Below are 23010 nucleotides of genomic sequence, written 5' to 3'. Positions count from 1 at the left end.
GCAGAAGGGTTACATAATCAACCATGAAATTGTTGTCTGGACGGTTTGAATGTTGTCTAGTTTGATCACAGTTAAAGCGGCAACACTGGATACATTCATATCATGGTGTTTGTCTCCGGCTTTAAATTTCTTTTCGTCCCACTCATTGTTTGGGAGCCTGCGTTGTGCCTGCATTGTTAACTTTCCTTGTTAAATTTGTCATTCTAAGTTTACAATACAGTTTCATCCATCAATATCATGTCAGTTCACAATTTTTGACAGATATTTTTTGTCTATCCCAACAAGCAAATTTCAGACTGGAGCGAAGGGAAAGGTCGTAAAGACAGCACTACTGGCCCTTATAACCATGTTGGGGTGTAGAAGCAGGCATGTTTGGGACCCTGAATACTGTAATTCACTTTATCTTCACAGTAGCAAAATTTCATGGTGTAAGGAAAATGGACATTTTCATTGAACTATAACTTCACGGTGGCAGCAAGTGATTTACAGAATGTATGTGTGAAGGAATCATAAATGATAACAACAAGTTTTTTTCATGGTGATGATAAGTTCACGGTATAGAGGTAACCGTGAAAACAGTGAACATTAAGTTACGATGAACAGTTCGACAGCTTTCATTGTTCAAAACTTTTCTCTCGAATCTGACTTGCTGAAAAACTATTGTCTCACAAGGTACATTTAGCTAAGTGTTGACCTTGAGTCCATACATAGGCCATCAGAGACTTTGAGCTGTCAACATTGACCCATGAATTTTCCATCACAATTTTTATTGTCCTATGTTGACACTAGCTATGGGTGGGTTGTCCCAGTCTTTAACCTACTTCCATCACTTACAGCAGTAATTCAGTAGCAAAGGCAGCTAATTCCCACAGGGAGTCTTAACACAGATTATCCTGTAATCCCTTTTGGATCATGTGTAATCCATCAGGTGGCTAAGTAGAAGAACAGGACAACCTGAGACAGTACAAGACAACATGTGTTACAACACTACGTCTTGAGAATACCAGTAACTATGAACTTAATTAAGGTTTCCTCATACTTGGCTGCCCTACATTTCGTACTTCAGGCTTCTCCTTTCTTTCTTGAGTTTCACTTTGTATGCAGACAACGTCTTTGTCTCCGCTAGAGACCGAAGGCATCATAGAAGCTCCACAGGCGAGCTTGGTAAGTATACACCTCCTGGTTTCCGATCATCCAGCCATGGGGTCGGACTGTCCCAAACTCACTGCCTCTCGTGACGACCAGTAACTTTGAGAAACAAACAGACCACTGCATTTTTAAAGCCTGCTTTTCTTACAAAGCTATAATAATGATGTCTTTGTTGGAAAAATGCTTGTCCAAGCTGAAGCCGCACTTGTCAGACATCGCTATTATTGTCTGGCTACCCGCTGTTCGGCTGAAAGGCTGGAAGACGTTCCTGGTAGTTTGCTGCATTCAGAATATTCAGTGGTATTACTCCTTCAAATGATAACTCAGGACAAGGTCACTGAGTGATGGGTATTACCCCTCCTCGAGTACAGTATGACCCCAAATTGGGGACAAACAACCCAGATAGACCCGTTTTCTACAGTGTGAGAGGCATATCATCAAAACTGAAGGAATTATGTTAAAAATCATTGATAAACAAAATTATCCAGGAGTCTGCCTGCCCTAGAAAAACACTTTTTTTGTACAGGTTTTGATGAGAACATTACACATGGATTTGTACCGATCATGATCTCAGTACTTTCAAATGACATTATATTTTTGCGATATTGTGTCAACTTCCATGAAGGCAACTATAATTTGTAGTATGCCTTGCAGAAAATACAATCCATATAGCACAGCCATAGTGCTCTGACCATCAATAGAAAAAGTACCATGATATATACACACACACACACACACACACACGGTCACACTCAGTGAGTTGAAGCGTATACAAAGTTCTGCTTCCAGTATTCTCGGTTACACATCATATATATACATATTCATGCCAATTATGTCTCACACATTATCTATGCAGGTCATAACTGCTTTGAAACTGCATCATTACAGGTGTTTGTTCTTTCTGGCAGCCCTAAAACCTTTAGCCCCCTTAGCTTTTTCTTCAGTCTATTCTGGACTGTTACTTGAACTTACTTCACAGAGTCTTAAAATAGCTCCAAATTAGGTGTGAATCGTGCATACAAAAGTGTAATTGAGGTGTATATTGTCTGAGGTTTTGCCAAAATTTGCCTACAATATTTTACATGCTATGAATACATGGTTGTCTCCAGGACCCGTCCCTCCGTCATGTCTCAGGATGGAAACTTGCTTGTCGGGATGTCCAAAAAATCTGACATGAAATTGCTGAAAATGTATTTTCATAAGCTTTAAAGGAACGAAAATTAACAACATGGGCTCCCAAACAATGAGTGGGACAGAACAAAGTTGGAGACACCCCTGTATAGACAATTACACAATTTTTGCTACATCCTGCTTTTCTACGAACTTATTATCTTGTCATTGTCCTCATGCCTTTAAGCAGAAGATACACAGGCACGAGGAGCCAAGTACTGTCAAACGTCAACCACACATGGCTTACATACAGACCTAACAGGGTACTTTACAGTTTGGGAGGTTTCTAGTTCTACCAAAAGTAGTTACAGTACCAAAGTACTCTATCAAAATGCAATTAGCATTCCTGGGATTCCTCTGCCATTCACTTTCTCTGCCTTTCTTCCACCTACCTTGAAGTTATACCACCACAGCCAAAGTGGCAGCACTGAGCCCAGGACTGGGTCTGTCTTTATACTGAAAAGTTGCCCATAAAAAAACATAAGTTTGTTTATTCCTACCACAGTCACAGACATTAAAAGTGGCGACGCATTGGCGTAATGATTATGTGTGCCGAGAATCCAGAGGCCCTGGGCTCGAATCCCCTGACATGCCATCGATCTTGTACCCTTGGGAAAGGCACTTAAAACCAGTTTCGTCACTCCACCCAGGTGTAAAAATGGGCGCCTGACTTTGGTTGGGGAGTTACATTGTAAAAGGAGGTTGAAGGAGAGGGATGAGCTCCGCCTTCCAATACTGTAAATGCAGAAATGTTTGCGGTGGATTTATGTTCGCCGTTTTTGCGGTAAGCTCTTCGCCGCGAGCTTAAAACCACCGCAAGCTTTTTTGCCCTCCTACCTCCCTTGTCTACTATTGTCTCAAATACGAACTTAAAACCACCGCGAATACTCCTTTTTCTCCCTACCGCGAAATTAAAACCACACGAAAATGCATTTACAGTACCTTGCCCTAGACACATTGGATAACAACCCAATGCCCCTAAAGCCTCAAAAACCTTTTAGTAGTTTTACTGTACAGACATTTCTCTAGCAGATGACCCCTCTATGTGCTGTTCTCATCTGTGTTCCAAAATCTGTATTGGCATCATTAGAAGTCAGCATGGGTAACAATGACCTCATTTTGGGTTAATGCTTGACATGATAAATAGGGAAAAGACTCAACTAGCTGGGCCCCCCTGAAATATCATTAAGCCTATTGTCAATCATTTGTTTAGGCCATGCTGATTCAATTACATGGATAAAATCCTCTGGGCATTGCAAAAGTGATGCTTAGGTGCATGCGAAAGCAATAATAAGACTTGGGTAAAAAAAAAGTTGCCTTCATTATGAAATGTGTTCAGGAAGGTTTTACAAATGACAGAACTTACAGAAACAGGTAAACCAAACAATGAATTCTTTATTTTTGGTCTTTTAAACATTTTGAAATCCTTTGGAAAGCCTCGCTCAGGGCTTAAAATATGTTTTGTGCAAGGATTAAGTTTATAACAGAATCAGTATGCTTTACAATAGGAAAAGAGGCATTGTATGACTTATAAAGATTCCTTCTTTTTTTTTTTTGCAATTTGCGCCACATCTTTGCTAATTTTGCAGCTTCTTTGTACGATTTACAGTATGGCCGCAGCTTTTTTTTGGGAAACAGACGAAAATTAAATAATCAAGTCAGCATGGCCTTATACTCTTGCATGGAGATCCTAAGATTTGCATCGAACATGAAGTCACTGACTATGCAAATAACAGTGGTCACTATTCTAAAACTTCAGGGGGGTAGAGACAGACAAGGTACAAACAAACTGTTGAATGGGCAGTGTTACTGAGGTAATGTCTGAAAATATGTTTTCACAGGAAGAAGTCCACTCCTTTTCAACTTGTTTTGCACATACACAGACACGTCTGGAGTTTTTTTGTGTGTAGACTATTGTGTCAAAATGAGCTGTATCAACTAAATCCTCTACTTTGTAAAACAACATTATCCTCATCCCATCTGCTTTATCTTTTCAGCTGGTGACATCATCGGTTGACGGAAAATTACATTCCTACGTGGAGACCAGGCGACAAGATGACCGTGTTCTAGTGTGACCAATGGTAAGTACAAAGTCCACTAGGAGTCTGCAACTGATTTTGTATTTTCTGGATGTGTGTGATGATTCAATCACTTGTAAGTGCTGGTCAGCAGTCGTCTTCCTGTAATGTAATAGGTGTGGTTGACGACATGGCAGTAGCGGGGTTCTCATCCTGCTGGTTTGGGTGTGATCTTTAAAGGTCAGGCTTAGAGGGGGCATTGGTGATCTTTGCAGGATTTGTTTTATCACTTAGAATAATCCTTTACAGGATAAGCACATCACTCATTGTCTAAGTGCCCTTTTTGCCTTCTTGATGAGGAAAGGGTAGAGGAAGATATAAACTATTAAGACATTTCTACCTGCTTGTTAAGAAATTAGCATAGGCATTTCTTAACCCCACTTGATTCAATAAAACCTGTACAGGTGAACACCTCTACATAAGGGATCACCTGGCCAGTGTGGACACTTTTAAGTGGTCCCTTGGATGATTTTTCCCATTGACACAAGCATTAAGAATCCTGACCACCTGTCCACATAGACCAGATTTTATTGGTCTCCCTGGCAGTTTTGACTGTACTCCGGAATCTTCTAGCCAATGACATAACTTGGTATGTTAAACATGTGTCCGCAGGCAAATAAATGAACCGGAGTTCCGCTTGTCTAATTCGATCAGTGTCCTGGTACAAATTCTTCTGAGTCAGGCAATCTTAATCCTAAGGATACTGAATGCCTTTGGGGGGGAAGGTGTGTATATCCTGGTGATGTCATGAAGACGCACTCACTAAATCATCAGGAATGCCAGCTATTCTATCCTTCACTTGCATTATGAACTACACATGAGCTTTTCTAGGTGTGTTTTCATGACTATGTTTAGTTAATCTCTTGACGTGGTAGTGTTTAGCCCTTCTAAATCTTTAAAAAGTGAGGTCATAAAATCATCTTCTTTCTTTTATTCTGTCATCAAGTTAGAACAGAATTGTCTCTCTTGGTTTTAAGAGAGTGTAGCTTTTCTAGGCGTGTTTTCATGACTGTGTTTAGTTGATCTCTTGACGTTGTAGTATTTAGACCTTCTAAGTCATTAAAAGTCTTACAAAATCATCAAATCATCTCCTTTCTTTTATTCTGTCATCAAGTTAGAACAGAATTGACTCTCTTGGTTTTAAGAGAACGTTGTCTCTCATTCGTTTTACAGAATCTGATATGCACTGTCTACCTTACCATAGTACATGTTGTAGTCTGTAGTACAAAAATCTTTTAGGTAGACTTTTGCATACTTTAACCTTTAGCACACTGAAGTAGCCATTTGGCTACCAATTCTGTATTGGTTACGGGCTTAGGCAGCTGGGAGAAGGTTAAAGATTTGTCAGCATTGCCATTTGTATGATTAAGGTTAATGACAGGATGTTTGGCTTGTCTCAAGAGAACGTACATCTCTCAGACTTCAGCTATCCATCCCACAATTTGTTGTGTGAAAACCAATACTTCCTCCAGATAATGAGGAACACTTTCATTAGACAATATATGGAAGTGGGTGAAAACGGATTTCCTTAAATTCCTGGTGAAAAATTCACTCTTTTCCTGTGAGATAAACCTTTACGCCCTTCTGTTCAAGGTTGCATTTCAGGAATGCGATCTTGTGTCATTGACAGTAAAAAGTGACTTAGAATTGCTCCCCATATAATGAGAAGATCTCTTTAACAGTCTTTTCGACTGATCGAGCCTCGACATCTTTTCATATCAAGATACTATGATGGTTGATTAATATTGATCTATAAATCATTCAATATCGTACAATTTTTCATTGTGTTGTATCAGTGATAACACACACATATACCTCTATTACAGTCTTTTCGACCGAGCCTTGAAATCTTTGCATATTATTATGATAGTATGATGTTTAATCAGTGATAATCTAGAAATCTTTCAGCGTCGTCCAATCATTCATTGCGCTGTGTCAGCGATAACACACATATGTAGGACATGACCAATCTATCGGATGTCCCAAGTATTACTGTACTGGCAATGATGGGCCCAAAATCTGCACTTCCTGACCCATATTTCCGGAAGTGGTAAATTTGTGACTGAAGTGTTGGAATCCGCTGCTGGGAGGTATTTTGGACCGGGTGAGTTGCCTCTCTACCACAGATCAGTACCATGTGTGCGGCCGGGAGGGTTCTGGCAGGACTAGGGGTGACTGGATGTCCCTCTCCCACCCACACAGCCACCTGTGGGTCAATGGTGCACATCGATTTGAGAAACTCCTGTGAGGGCCTGCATGCCCCTTTTCTGTAAAGCGTACGGAGCCTGTTCTGTTTTTTCCCATAATTCGTAGGGAAAGTATTCACGTAATTGGTACCAAATTTTGCGTAATTTCCTTCCTTGGTTTTAACGTAGTACGTAGGGGGTTCATCTGTGTAAAGCTGTGTCTAGACCCCCCATGCAGACCCTCTTGTGTCCTTGGGTTGTCCTGATCTTCATTGAACTTGGCTGTGGTGAAAAGGAAGGAACCAGGCCAAATGTGCCACGGCTCTACATCCACTGCTGTATCATAAACCAATTTTATGTGTTGAAGAGGGTGCATGGTGAATGAATAGTGCAAGGTGAAGGCTGCCAACACTTATTTACAAGGCATCTGTTTTTGTGCCAGTCCCTATAAATTCTGTACTTACCTCCATTCATTCATCTTCCACTGTCTCGGAAAAAGAAGTCAAACCCAAATAAGATAGAATTTAGTGTTAGTATTTGAACTAGAATAGTCACATGCTATATTGTTACCAATTGTCTGTGCGTCCTTCCATGTTACATGTACTTGCAATTAGCCTACGGGCAAGAACTTGCAATAGACTTATCATTATAAACTTATTATTATTACAAATGTATTAATTTGTTGGATATACCAGTGATAAGTTATTATGAAAAGACAAGCTGGCACTATTATCATAAATTGTATTTTTATGAAATCTGGCCCTAGAGCTTTATCTTACGTTGATTCTTGTATTTTTAACACCTTGTAATTGAAATTAGAATGTCTCAGAATAAAAAGTAACTTTTTGTCCTTTCCTTGATCTATATTTCCTTTGAAAACGTAGATTGTATACCATAGTGGTACACTTTCCACCGGTTGTTCCCATGTATTTGAAAGTTATGGCCTGGGAAACTGTGCTTACCCTATGGAGGTTGTCCTGTTGATGCTTGGCTCTGCGTAACACTTCAACAAGATAGCTTATCAGGGAAAAGGCCTTTCTGTGTGGAGGAACACCCACCGACAAGGTTATCAAAGTCAGGCTGTAAAAACAAAGTGTCAGGGAACACTCTTCGGGAGGGTGGAGAAGACAGGTAAGACTTAAGAATCACCAGTTCTCAGGAAATACTTGGCTAAGTGTCTTGTTTACAACTTGAAAAATTAGGACAATTCTTGTACAGTTTTCCTAGCCAAAATAGGTCACTCACAAAATCGCTATCTAAGTCTGCATCTTGGACAATAACTTAGGCTAGAAATAGAAAGTGACATACAGGTGTGGCCAAAAAGGGTCAAGATTGGAATGCCCGCTGTGCTACTTCTTCTTCTTTATCTATCTCTTCATCTTGAATGTCAGTTCTATCAAGATTTTTACCTGGCAGTGGCCAGGCAACCAACTGGCACCGGTGTATACATACACATGTACATGTTTGTCCCATATTTTATTTCATTGTATTTAACCAAGAATAACTTTTATGGGGGCATGCAGGATTGGTTTCAGGGCGTTCAACTTGCCAAGCCGTGTAAAAGTCTCATCCTTGCTGCGTTAGGTCACATTTTTCTAAATACGGTTCTACCTGCTGTGACTATGGAACCTTTAACAAGCTGTGATCTTTTATACACCTCTTTTAAATGCCTCACAACAAAATGAACTGAAATCAAAGGAAGATCTAGTTGCATGGCAACGTGTCAATGTACCTATTAATAGAACCGCTGTTTTTCTTCCCACCTCCAAGATTAGAAGGACTTAACTTTGCCTGAATACCCCTTTTAGTTGACATTGACTCCAAGGAAAATGTCAGGGAGTCTTCATTAGGTTTAACAAAATGCAAAGCTCACAGTCACACTTACAAATTGCCAAGCCCAACAGATTCTTTAAACATGTTTCTTCCTTTTAGTCATTGAAGTCAAGTGCTAAGTACGTAACGAGAAGAAGTCATAACGAATTTCTCTCGTGATTGGATGCCAAACAGCTAGACATCTCCGTGTCAGGCGTCTTTGGATGGATTTAGAATGCTTGGCATGTTGGAGAATGTCATAAAGGGTTAGGTCGGGCACTCGGTGTTGGCACTAGCAGTACATTAAGGATGTGGTCGCGTGAGATGTTTTGTGTGGCCATGGCTTGAACCCGTACCTACCTTGTAGACACGTACAATTTTCACCCATGTGCGGATTCTTCGGGGAGACAACGTCGTATGGACGCAAACAACATGTGTCTGTCTGTGTTCACAGTCCTGGCAGGTCACAAGTGAAAAACGTCACTACATTGTTTTCATACCATAGGTAGATGTGTTAAGATTAGCAGTACCTATGCCCTAGTGTCTTCCAGGTTTAACGTGTGTGTTCTACAGTTGAATTTGGAGGAGGCTTCACACTCACTCACACTCACTATCCAGTTTAACGTCTTCTTCTTCAAAAAAGATTGTTACCAAGAAGCAGACTAGAATATATAACGGTGTCCTGACAGGTTAGAGCGGACACACAGCAGCCCATGTATAATGCGGTGCCCTACAGCGATTGTTGCATCACAGACAACTTTCTTGGCGTCATCGATAGGAGCATCCTCCTCAGGGGGTTCTGGAATGAAGAGCACATCGATCAGCGGCCCCAGATGTCCGTGATCACACCTGACCCCCTGGTAGCACTTCCTGCCCAGCGGCCATGGCTGCCAGCCTGACGGAAAGTGCCTGCCTCTAATTTTCAAGAATGCCAGATCTTATCTGTCCGCGCATCAGTCATGATTCACCTTGGAGTCACACGTGATGTCACTGATGATGTCACATACATGTAAGCACGCGTAAAGGGGCTTTCCTGCTCGGCGTGTTTATCTCGTGTTCTGGGAAACGGAAGTCAGGTTAGGTAAATGTCTTGAGGCCGTTTTCGCCGCGTGATTGTGACGTTAGTAATGATTCTTGCAAAATACAAGTATGTGTACATCTTAGAAGGCCAACGGCACCGATTTTTTCATCTCCATGGCTAGGGCAAATATGCCCCGCAAGATTCCTGGCCATTTTGCCAAATAACATACAGCTTAAACATTTTGTAGTTCAAGCTCAAACAGTTTCAATTGTCCGATTTCCTGTTTTGCCCGGCTTGCGCCGGTTTTGTCTTCCCGTCCTTCACTCCTTGTCTTATATATAGAACACGAAAACGCTCGTTGTCGTATAAATCACTTGGAGGCAAATAGATTTCTGTCTTACCACTTGAACTTTTGTGCTTGAGTTCTAGAGATAAATGTGTTCCCCCCAAAGAGGACATGTCTCGGGACGAGAAATTATCGCAGTGCAATGTTTTAGTTTTCTTTGGGACTACTACAAGGACGCACCCCAGAAATAGTTTTGCTTGCTATGTCTTAATATATACTTTGAATGTCAAGGTTCTGTAAAGACTGCCCCGAGGCACGCAAGACAAGGAGTCTGGGAGTCTGAAAAGACATGAATGTTATTGAGACAATCGACCTTGGTAGGAGACATTCTCGAGAGAATTAGCATCTTAGTAAGGCGGTGAGAAATAGCGGTAGCCTTCTCCCTTTGGGTTAGTCAAACAAGGAGGAGTCTTTCAGTCTAATATTAGCCGCAGTATGAACAACACGTGCTGGAAAACACTAGCCATCACAAACAGTCTACTTTCCTTACTGCCATACATTTGGAGATCTTTTAAAGTGCATTGTAACCGTTTCTATCTTTTATCGTATATTGTCCAGTTCTATCTTTTATCGTATATAGCCCTTAAAATAGCCTCCTGCTAGGTGGGTAGCCCTGGCTATATGTCTATATGGCTATATTTGATACAGAATGATAAAGCAAATCAAATCTTTGTTTTTGTTATTTCAGGTCGTCATACATGACTTAAAACCTAAACCATACAGATTGAACTTGAATGGATATTTTGTAGAGCTTAAGAATGAAATTCATCTGCATCTGCAATAGAAAGATAAGCTTGACTGAAACATTAAAAAAAGTACTGCAAGCTAGTCTTTCAAGTAAACTTTAAAAAGATTGACAGCTTGGTTTGGACAAATTTATTCGTATAGTAGGTCAGTTGGCTATACCTTTTGCTGTTTCTCACCGAAGTAGACTTATTTTAAGGCCTGAGTCACTCTGGGGTTGAGTAAATGTTGTGCTTGGAACACTTGCCCTGGTACTAGTATAGCTATCATACAAACCAACATGATGATTTAAATAGTAGTGGTTTGCTCAGTATTCATTTACTGACTAAATGCAACGGGGACGGACCAAATGCTGGCCAAAAGGTCCGGTACTCTTCCAAATACCTCGCCGATTCCTGGCATAAGTGCCATGCTGTCATGGAGACCTTGTATAAGTCTTTAACAAAACTGTTGCCAGGACAAAAGCAGACCCGAACAGTGTACACGTGGTACACTCCAAGTAAAATGTCAGGGGACGGCTGCTTGTCCCTCACAATACAGGCCTCTCTTGATCAGTGGAGATGTTGACCCTTACTTCACAAATGTTAAAGGTTGCAAAACAACAACATTAGTCAGTGTTCCAGGCCCATAGCCTGCTCAGGAATCCACTCTGGAACTGATCAAACAGCGCTGAAACAGTAGCTGATATTTTCCTTCCTTTGCGGCCAAAAAATAGCTTTCACAGGTAAATGTCAGGACTCGGGTCACACGTCATCAACAAGCATGTTTGACCCCATCAGTTGTCATCGGAGAGAGGGAGATGCCAGGAACATCTTTTTTGTTCAAAAGAACGTCTTTTAAGTAAGAGATGTTCCCAACTTTCTCTAACATCTAGCTACATGTACTGTAGTTTCCGAACTTGTACAATGACACTGGAAACAAAGTCTTTGATTTCATCTTGGTAATTCTGTCTCAACGATGTTCTGACACTTGAAATGGGCAGCATTTTAGCAAGTACCTTCTAATGAAATGGCCTGTCAGAGTTAGTGTGTGAGGTGTAACTTATAACGAAATGAACGTCGTTATGTTTGTATGCTTGGGAGTATTACTCCAATTTTGCTTCCATCGCATGTTGTAGGCTATTTATTTCTTGTGGACAACGTCATACCAATGAGGGTTGTTTTTGTCCACTTCTTTTGCAGAGAGGACTCCAAATGTATGCCAAATATGCTATTAATGACAAAGTTGGCTTCAGAGCACGACATGAAATTCCTACCACCCCCCCTGGCATATGTGCACACTTACACCTCTATTTTGGCCCTACTAGCCTGAAAACGGTTAGCTGTTGCATAAGAGGTCATGGTCAACTGGATATGTCGTGCGCAATACCCTAAAGCAATGTAGGTTTGGGGGCTAAAATAGACGTGTGATCCGATCAGTGGCATACTTAGGAAGACAGTGCATAAGATTAAGACTACCTAAGAAACTTTTTTGCTCTTCAATAAAAACAAGCTAGTGCCAAACTTTAGAACTACTGAGATTGGCCCAACTAGATTAAACCAGAAAACCCTAATGAAATACTTATGTTGGTATGATGGGGGGAGTTTCTACCCTTTCACCCCCTCCCCCCTTGTATACCCAACTATGCAAGCTATCTACTGGCACAGAAACAATGTCAGCCTTGATTTGATATAAAGGTCAGAGCATTGTGCGATGCACAAAATGCCTTCTATTATTCATTCAAAAACCATTAATTTCAACTTGCACACATTTTGTCATTCCTCCTCCAATTTTGCATCTCTTCTGCTTGTGACTTGCACACCACAATAGTTCACCTTGTTGGCCAGTTTAGGATTTTGTTTTAACTTTCTTCTTGAACCCAGAATATAGGGCTGTCTCCAGCTTTGAACTTTTTTCCGTCTCACCGTCACTCTCACTCATTGTTTGTGAGCTAATGTGTTGAATTTTCCTTGCTAAATTTGTCATTTTAAGTTTACGAAGATACATATTCATCAATTTCATGTCATAAAGTTCAGATTTTGGGAAAATTCCGTCCCGACAAGTAAATTTCCGTCCTGGGATTGATGGAGGGACGGGTCCTGGAGACAGCCCTGTTGTTCACAACTGCAGTTTTTTTTTGTTTTCCAACATTATAACCACATTCTTGCACACATTCTTGCAGAACGTGTACTAAGAAGACTGGTTGGCAGTTGAAGAAGTGCACGACGCCCCCGTCCTACGTGATTCCAGGGAGGAAGAACCCACTGTGTTGGCACCGAGCTGCGTTAGTGACTGCCATCTTCTCCAGCTCTCAGTGCACTGTGAACATGTTTCTCAAATAGGTAATCACCTCAATGTCAAGCTGTTGACAGGCAGTATAGTTGTTCTCTGTCCAGATTGCCAATTACCTTTACTTCCTTGCTACTTTTGTTCCCCTGAAGTTTGAAAAAAATGTGTTTCTTAGGCCACACCGTTTTAATTTCTTGGTTAAACGGAATTTTTAAAAAAATGCTAGATTAGAAAATCAACAGGAAAACAGAATCTCGCAGGAAAGTTTGTACTTTGGTGCACACGATTTCAGGAGTGAACAGGGTCAGGTGCAAGTTTTCACCCCAGCCTTCTGTTTTCATGATTTTTTTGTTGTTGCTAAAATTTGACAAAAATCTGTTTACCAAGAAATTAAATTGGTGTGGCCTTAACTTGTACTGCACCATTCAAAAAACCTTCTATTGCTTATAGCCATGTTTCTATAGGAAGAAATTTCTCTTTAATTTGTTACCGATACTTGAAAAGGTATTTTCGAAGCTTCTAAATGTTCACAACACTTGAATTGGAGTTTCTTGATAGATTTGATGCACACTTGGGAGGTAAAGCGGGGAATTTCCAAAAAGTACATATATGTACATTGTATGCCAATGTTGTACATTTTTTAAATAAGTTAGTTGAAATTTCTACTGTAAAGTTATCATCATTTGATATTAAATGTCACAAATACAAAGGCATAATGGAATGTACAAGTGAGGGTGTCATTTCTTTACCAATAAGCCTTCCTGCATCCTTTACCAGTGATGTAATGATCCTGTGTCCTGATGACATTGATATTGGCTTACAGACACATGATGATGGGCCCCACAGCAAATATGACCATTCTTGTGTCTATCAGTATCAGATCACCTCCTAGGGCCAGTCTCCTTGTTAGTACTGGGACAGTGTTTAACACTGACAGTTTAGACAGGCGATGGACACCCAGGGCTTGCACTATGCTACCGCTGTCATCCCTAGCGCGGAGTCCAGCCTTGTTAGCTTTGGTCCGCTTTTAACGGTCACTACTCCTCCGTAGCGACTGTTGGGACTTGGGAGCTGACAAGGCTGGACTCCGTGCTAGGGATGACAGCGGTAGCATAGTGCAAGCCCTGGGTGTCCATCGCCTGTCTAAACTGTCACTGTTTGATGCAGCCCTACAGACAAAATGAGAGACAGTAGCTGTCAGTGGTACAGGTTGACATGACACTTATCCACAGGACCCCCTCGGGACAGGACACTGACCAGCCAGTAGTGGACATGTCTGTCCAAGCTTCTAAACATTACAACCATTGAGAACATGTCACTGTAAATGCCCTCACTGTCTTCCAGAGAAGGCATTGCCCTGTCGTTTTGCTTTCGTAGGGTGTGCTGTGGTATTTGTTAACAATATTTGCAATCAAGTATTGACAAGATTCCTTCAGCGCCATATTTCCCACATGCCAATGCTGCTCAGATAACAAGTGTGTAGTGTCCTACTTAGCGGTTTACATAGACAACTCGGCAAGAATGAAGATTTTACTATAAAAAGATTTATTTAGCCAGGAAACTTTTTAAATCCTGAGAATAATCTTGGTTAGATTACAAAAAGGTCTTGATGCCCTCAGTGTAAAATTCCAACAGTCTTAGTATGAGATGTCGCTTTCTCACAGAATTTGACATCTCATCACTTACACGTCCCGGACTGTTCAATGTTGTACTGCGTACATGACGATCACCACGGCTACCAGCCGCTGCCATCTCCGAGTGGTGGGTCAATATTTGTGGATGTCAGAAGTTTTTTTCCAAACTGTCGTAAACAGCGGGCAGTGGCATTCTGGTGCACCTCTTCCCCATATTGGGAAGTGTGCCAGCATCCCAGCATACCTTCCCAGTACAAGTGTCTGGCCCTCACATGGTCAACAAGCAAGCCTGTCCCCACCACAGCCTCCCTGGGAAGAAAAATGGGGCTGAAAAAAGCTAATCATAGTCGCAGGGACATTATCCTGTCATCAGATACAGAGTAATGCCTACTTTCCATGAGATGGCGATAGCATTGCAACCATTGAGTGACCAAAATTGAATTTGTGAGTCTATTTTATAATTAGAATATGACGCACAATGTAAAGGTATGATTTCAAAGAAAACAAAACACTAAGGTATGATTTAAAAGAAAATTAAACACACAAAACACATAAAAGGGTTTGCAGCTGGCTGTTTGCTCTTTATCTATGAAATTCTTTGAGCGAAATTTTTGGTCGCTTATCGGTCACCAAGTAGTTGTTAGCCCACCAACGTTTACCACTTTTACAGACAACATCCTAACACCAATATAAAGATCTGTAGATCTCAAGTAAGAAAATTAAGGTTACCCTACCAGGCCACCTAAACATATCAGCACATGCCTGGACACACTGTTACATTCTACCTACATATGTTTGGTTAATAGTTAGCAACGTTCTTTTACAAACAGGTATCCAAGCATGAGAACATGATTGGTTTAGTTGTTGGGAGGGTTTGCAGAGGGATTGCCATAACCATATGTTGTCAACACGCTAAGTTTACTCATCGCATGCAGGTGCATGGGAATAGGACACCCCTACTAATATTTCACCATAAAAATGTCCTACTGTGTAACAGTCTGGGGTTTGGAGCGAGCAGCACGCAAGGTTCCTAAAATACAAAGAGCGGGGAAGCCCTGGGAAAACAGGGTCCGTGTCATTGACCTGTAGTTTATAAAGTGAGGAAGGCACCTCAACTGACAAGTCTGAAGGCATCGGACATTTTAGGACAACCTTCTGCGGGAAAAGTAAGGAGACTTCAGAGATTTTAGGTAAGTACTTAGATTTGTCATGTGCCTTATCACTGTTAAGTTTAGTCTTTTCCATTTCACTTGCATACTTTATCACCTCACAGGATGAATCCGATGAACTGAACTGAACTTTTTTATCTATTTCTTGTCAATATCAATTCATAGTTATTGTTTAAAACACAACTTCTGGTCTACAATTGTCGTCCAGTCACTGGCCAAAGGTAGTGGATGCTTCCTGAAACGTCTGACCGTTTTCAAAATCTATCCAGTTCTTGAGTAACTGTTTTCTTGCGTTTTTATGTGTATGTCATTCCCATTTTTAGTTACGTTCACATCTTTAACTGTAGACCTCTTTAGATCAATCCTTTAGCTTATCACTTAAAGACCGGCAACCATCCTTATTTATATATATAACAAAAAGATTTAGGCTGACCGCAGTCGAGTGTTGATTCTACACTGGTATTGATCCGTGCATAGAACTACCGGTTTTAGTTTACTTTTACCCACGAACAGTGCCACCGCGGAAACGCCTGTTTCAGAGATAGCCAATTGTCCACTTTTACCGTCCTTCCTTACTCAGCATCGCTGCCAAAAAGCGGTCTCACTTTTCCGGAAGTGGCCCGTGTAGTGGTCCCCTTCTGCTTAATTCAGAGTTTCCTTTCACTAAATGACTCCCCAGGCGACCCAGAGTGTTTGCATTATCCCCGTGCTACCGGAGTTTACTCAGAAGAAGCTGCTCCCGGCGGGTGTCCCCGTCTCCTGAATTACGTGTTTATCTTATCTACCGTCTCAATACAGGGGGGGAAATGATACCATCCCATGAACCCTCAATACACATCCAGTAATACACATCCACAGATGGCTGACTGTGGGCAAGAAGCATGTAGACTTGTCATGTTGCTTTTGATATTGCAGGACACAGGTACAATTTGAGCATAAGATTTTCTTGTCTTGAACTGTCAAAAGACTTAAGTAGTCCATGAGACTGTCTGACCTTTATAATTTGTGCACAACTTTCTCAATTGTGTCACAAACACTTGTGGACCATTGTACAAATATTCACCACAAATTCTGTGTCCAAACTTGACCAAACTACAGTGTTTTTCTGAAAACACTGTTGATTGATAATACTATACTGCTTGTGCATCAGAAAAACCAAAATGCACCAAAAAGCACCCATGGGAAAGTACAGAAAATCATATTTGATATTGTTTTTGTAATAATTGTAAACAAACATAATTTTCTGTACTTTTCCATGGGTGCTTTTTGGTGCATTTGGGTTTTTCTGATGCACAAGTAGTATGATATCATCAATCAACAGTGTTTTCAGAAAAACACTGTAGTTTGGTCAAGTTTGGACACAGAATTTGTGGTGAATGTTTGTACAATGGTCCGTAGGTGTTTGTGACACAATTTAGAAAGTTGTGCATAAATTACAAAGGTCAGGCAGTCTGATGGACTACTTTAGTCTTTTGACAGTTCAAGAGAAGAAAATCTAATGCTCAAATTGTACCTGTTGCTGCAATATCAAAGGCAACATGATAAGTCTATATGCTTCTTGCCCACAGTCAGCCATCTGTGGGTGTGTATTACTGGATGTGTATTGAGGAATCATGGGATGGTATCAAATCTCCTCCTGGTCTCAATAGGAGCCCGTTGTCACCTCAGTAATTTGACACCATGGTGTGATAGATAATACAGGATCATTCAGGGGATCATTCCCGCACCTTTAGGTGTCAAAAAGACTAATTTAATTAACTTAAAGCGGATTAGAACGCGTCTGTGAAAACAATTGCAAATTGGGCATGATTTCTCAAGTTGTGAAAAGAAATAGTTGTGGTGTTTACCAATTAACATAACGCTAGTTGTACTTTGTTTATCCATGTTTTTTGTGTTATATTTTAATGACGCGTCTTGGTCTTAACGACCCACCTAACTTTTATGGGAACTGTGCTTTTTTATTGTCAGCAGTGAATTGTGTTAGCCCTTTCTCAGCTGCTCTCCAAGCAGAGGTTAGGTTCCGGCTTGTTTTGGACGTCTTTTTATGCATTTTTATAGGCTGTCTATTTTTTCAGATTTTCTTTTTGTCCGCTATAGCCCCGGGGTAAGTTCCGACAGAGGTTTGTTTAGTGGACAAAAGAAATCTGAGAAAATAGCAAGTCCGATAAAAACGGCTAAAAAGACGACAAAAACAAGCCGGGGCGTATCTGCTTGGAACGTATTTCCCAGCTACGATTGCGTGTATCTCTTCTTAGGTGTAGCTAAATGTAACGGGACTGCAGAAGATACGCCTCGCCCGAGATCTACGACCCGATTTTTAAAGTCAGTAGGTACCCAGTCGGAGATTACACAGTTACATTCCAGTGCTTGTTATGTAGATACATTTGCCAAAACACTGCCATAGCGGCTATAGAAGGCCTTTACTAGAACAGTTAGCGGCTGAAAAAGTAGAGAAGGGACATTTTCCGGTCAAGTCGGGCCACGTGACAAAAAGGGGACCGTACTCGCGCTTCTGTACGGGCCGTGGATCCTGGTGAACTTGTCCGGGTTCTACTAGAAATGTTTATATGGACAAGACATGTGATCTCGTCACAAAAACCCTCCCCACCAACCTTTTGGATTATCCAAATAATGTCAACTATTTCAGATTAGTATTGTAAGTTCTAAACTAAATCTTTTCTCAGATTTCAACAGTACTGTATATCATAAGTAGAACATGTTTTTCCTTTCATTCGTTGAGGGAGCCGGACTTGAATGTTGGGTTGTTGCACGCAAGGGACCGTCGGTCACCGTCCTATCAAAATGCATAACATTCCCCGTTAAGTACATGTTCAGAAAAGTATGAATTTCAAAGCTGTTTTCCGTGACCAAATAAGGAAGTTCAAGGCCAACGACTGACGCCTTCATGTTGTCTGTCCGTGACTTTGAGTGGGGGAAAGGTTGTGTGGACTTTTTGGTGTGTCTGTGTGTGTGTGTGTGTGTCTGTGTGCGTGTTTGTGTTTCCGGACTATTGTAGTCAGCATAACTCCCCTTGATGGATTTCAATGATATTTGGTATGTGCGCAGGTGTTGGGAAGCCGAAAGTTAAGGTTGATTTTGGGCCCCCTGGTATGTGACCCTGGTACTGCAGCAGAACTTCCTTTTTTTGTATCTTTTGACCTGGACGTGCTATGATCTTGATTTCTTGTTGGAAGTTGTTTTCTTGGTACCTACTGACCGGGCAGGGTACCGAGACGTCGTGAACATCTGCATCTACTTGATGACATCACGATGCTCGCTGTGCCAGACAAGCTAACGTCCCAAAACAGCAGGCATTGAGTCTGGCCATTGACGTAGAGTAACCGACCTGAAACCAACGATACGTACAAACAGAAATAAAATAACATAAGTACATTTACAACGAAAGACTTTCTGAGGAAATTTTACGTATGCCGAGTCACGTATCGTTCAATATATTCGAATATACTATCAGATTAATGAAAACAGGTGCCACAAATTTTGAAAATGTAGCTTGAAACTATTTAGTCTCCACACAACATTCAAGATAACACGAACAAATGGATAGTAGACATTGCGTGCGTGGTTGTTAATTCAGCTGAAACTTCCATACATCTAGTACGTGCGTTTTGGTCGAATATTTGCCGGGTTGGAGCTCCCCTTGGCAACCGCTAACCAGTCACTGAAAAGGGACCAGAGACAGATTTAGAGACTGTTACTAGAATGGGAATAAAGGGAGCTTTTGGAAGTACAGTATGTGTTTGTGTGAGGCACTCTTAAACGTTCGTAAATCTGTTCATGGCTGGAGATCCTCTCTTGTGTCATCAGGAGTTCTTTGTACCGAAGAAGACTCAGAGAAGAAGCGTTCGACTGCGCTTGCGGAAACGGGCGGTGCCTTCACGTGCGCGGGCACATAGCACGGATACGTAAAGACTCTCGGCATGCCAGCCATACCTCAAGTCACCTTGTCAGGCATCTTTGCTTTGTACCGCTGCCTTCCAACTGGGCAACGGTGGCAAAACAATCCCTCGCAGTGATGGGAAACATGTTTTGCTAGTACTTTGTTACGTCACGCTGCCAAACGGCTACTTTCTGGGTTACGTTACGCGAAGAGCTCTTGTGTGTGTGTGTGGAAAGGAAAACCAGGCCAATATCTACAAGAGAATGTGTTATAAGCAGGAACAAACTGTTGAGAGACACTGCCAGGACTTGTCAGGCACTGTTTCCGCCCTCCACATGGGGCATCGCCTATATCTCCGGTTGGTTCACGACGGTGAATCCTGCACGTATAATTTTAAAGTGTTTACGGGCCAGAAAACTAGTCAGGGTCGCGTAGGACGCATCTGAAGTTTTTCCAGTGTCACTGATACCACACGACTGAGTCGATGTATCCCTGTGTGTTTCCCTTTGTCTTGTCTAGGTTCTACTATACACAAAGGTACCCCCAACACTGTTTATATTTAGAGGAACGGACATGCACACTTGTCAGTCAAAGTAGGGCATGTTGAGGTCGGGCTCACCTGTGTATTTATCTACTACGACCCAAGAAACACGTCTGACTTATCCGACAAGGGAATGGCTAGCTACTGTACTGGTACTTTCTCTTCTAGATTTATACAGTAAAAACGGTGCGAGGTCGCTACATCTTATGCCTAAAGTATTCTACAAGTTGAGGTCAAAATTGTGTAACTGGATGCCAAACGTTTAGTTATACTCGCAGGGACTTGTATAACCGATTGAAAGAACACAATAGAAATTTCGTAAAACTTTATTTTGGAGTCATGTGTGTGTAGATATTAACCCTATCGCGGTTGAAGAAAGAACCAACACTGCTTTTATATGTGCAACAACACCTAACTTGAAACTGGGTCACCCTGGTTGATTTGTGTCGTCATTAGGACCCTGAATATAACTCTTCCTTCAAGACGACGAGGCCAGACTACACTCATGGTCCGCGGATCGTCGTCTAGGTCAGGCGGACAATCGTCCATTGTTGCTCTAACAAAAGTCACCTATATCCCATAAGAGGGATTTGCTTGTTCAGTATAGGTCGTCGGCAGAGATTTGCTGCATAGAGCGTCTTGTCTTTTTGGATGACAACCCGACCCCGTGGAAGCACGGCTGAGTGTTTTGGTCCGAACGTTAACCCCGCGCTCTATTGCCTCAACACAAGTGTCACGTTATCTGCCGAAGGGCATGGTGTCCATTCTGGTCAGTGTTGAAACGCGCCGCCCTAATCGTCTCTCCATGCCCTTCCCAAGACGTGGCCTCAAGCCAGGTAACGCAAGAGCAAACTGGGCGGACGGACCCTCACGTGAACCCGTCTCACGTGGCCGAGTCTCACGTGGCCGAGTCTTACGTTGAGGAGCTACGTCCTCGCGGCATGAGTGAGATGGGAGGGACGAACGCTGAGTCCGTGAACTGCATGTGAGGACGACAGTACGTACACACAAGGTGGATAACCTCGGTTTGATGACAGCGCGTGAGAAACATTTGTGGATTGAGACAAATCGAGATTTTTCCACCCACTTGCTCTAACTAACGGCTACAATCAGATATAATCCATTTAACAACCTATTACAGCCCTTGGCACTCCTTGAAGATCCTTGAAGCGCGTGACAATATCCCGAGTCGCGAACAACACCCCCAACGTCACGATGAGTCTAAATGTCACATCTGATTATTTATTTCTTCCTGTTTATCTCAAAAAGCCTAATCAAAACAAAAAAGGAAATATCGATGTCAATGCGCGTAAAGTGTGGAATTTCGATGATATAATGTACGGTTTCCGATTGAAAGTCTTCTGGCGTATGCTGGTCGCGTCCTACGTCCGGCCGCCGACAGAGTAGACTAGACCACTTACACCCCTGAGCGTTCTCTTAATTAGTCTCTGAAGATAGAATGTGTAAAGAAACGTCTCCGTCACTTTCTTTTCCTTGTCTAGACACTTGTTACCACACGGACTAGCCGGGGGCCTGGTACGTCTTGGCAATCCCCGACGTGTAAGGACCACAGGATTTGGTTGAGACTTTCCGGGCAGCCCACGCCCATTTTCTTCAGGAATTTCAAAACAAGCGCTGTCAGCTCACGCACATGGGGTGCGCACAGATGAACTCCCTTGATGGCGAAAGATAAAGTGGTCTCCCAGGGCGTGGGGGTTTGCTGGAGAGAAGTGTCAGCGCTGCGACAGCAGGGGAAGAACATGTCACGAGTACAGAAACACCGAAACATTGAAATTTCAGACCGCTCAGCGCACGCCAGGCAAGCGCACCCTGTCGCCCTCCCCCGCAATGTTTTCACTACCTCCCGGTACTGCTCTCTCTCTCAACGCCGTACGGTATATGTTTACAACAGCTACTGTTGTAGCAACGTGTGTGTCGTGTAATCAACTGTAAGCAAACGGTCCAGTCCTCCTAACACAGATCAGATCCAGAGGATCAGGAAGTGTGAATCACTATCCCACCTACTGTGGATTTACCTGAATTTCTTGCATACCATGACCACAAGGGTTAAAGATTCACTAGTGTCACCCCGTCCCACTGTGTGAGGCGCACATCTGCGCTGGCATGACTATGTGATTGTGTCAGATACAGGTCTGAACCGGTAGCGGTGCGTCAACCTGTCATCACCAGTACCCTATCTCCGTTGGTGTCCGTGCGCCGGTACCGAACGGCGAAAGTAAACTTTGGTAACCCGATGATTGGATGAAGAGTTCTGGCCGCGTGCCAGCGCGCATTTTAACTGCTAGGCAACTCTACAACAATTAGCCCCTTGTTTTATCGAGAGAGAGAAAAAGAAAATCATTATATATCACCGGAGTGAGAAAAGAGAACGTCTTTGTGGTAAACAGGGCACTGGTTTGTTGAGATACATTAACATGCAGGAGGGGGGACACAGTGGCGACGACTTGTCGGTACGTTTCTGACCCCACAGCGTTTTTACGCGCATGGTTTCTGCCCAGGAATTTTATAAGAAACAATTTCTGCGCAAATCGCCAGGGTGTTAGAAATCCAGCGGAATTGTTAATGAAAGTCAGGCACACGACCATGGGGATATACCCGCCCAGACTATGACCTCATGTTGGCACAACAAATACTGCCGATTTTGGGCAGCGTCGCACGCGACCATGTCTGCTATTGGATGATAACATCTGGCGGCACCGCCCCCTGCCCAAGGCCTGTGCCTGCCATTGCGTCCATTCACAACGAAAACGCGTCCATTCGTCCCCAACTTCTGGATGCAATTATCTACGGTGACCAGACCCAAGTTATCATCAGTAGCCACTTATTCCAAATTTGGTCTTCCCGCCGCCCGCGTCATTGGAAGATTTTCCCAGAAACCGAGCAGGTAGTGACGAATCAACTCAGGTTACGGTATACCGCCCACTTCATGTTAATCACCGGCAAGAGTCCTCCTCCTTACGGCATGATTGACAC

At 42.3% G+C, this 23010-nt stretch overlaps 1 long non-coding RNA gene across 1 annotated transcript; it reads left to right on the top strand.

The window, feature by feature from the left end:
• Positions 1–4365: 4365 nt before the first annotated feature.
• On the top strand, positions 4366–13495 carry LOC136432191 (uncharacterized). Its single transcript, XR_010755469.1, has 2 exons — positions 4366–4400; positions 12668–13495. It is a non-coding gene; the product is annotated as an uncharacterized lncRNA (long non-coding RNA).
• The last annotated feature ends 9515 nt before the right edge of the window (positions 13496–23010 follow it).

Source organism: Branchiostoma lanceolatum, chromosome 4, assembly GCF_035083965.1.
Source record: "Branchiostoma lanceolatum isolate klBraLanc5 chromosome 4, klBraLanc5.hap2, whole genome shotgun sequence".
NCBI classification, from domain to species: Eukaryota; Metazoa; Chordata; class Leptocardii; order Amphioxiformes; family Branchiostomatidae; genus Branchiostoma; species Branchiostoma lanceolatum.
Note: the sequence above shows the minus strand (reverse complement) of the source record. Positions and strands in the feature narration are given on the sequence as shown.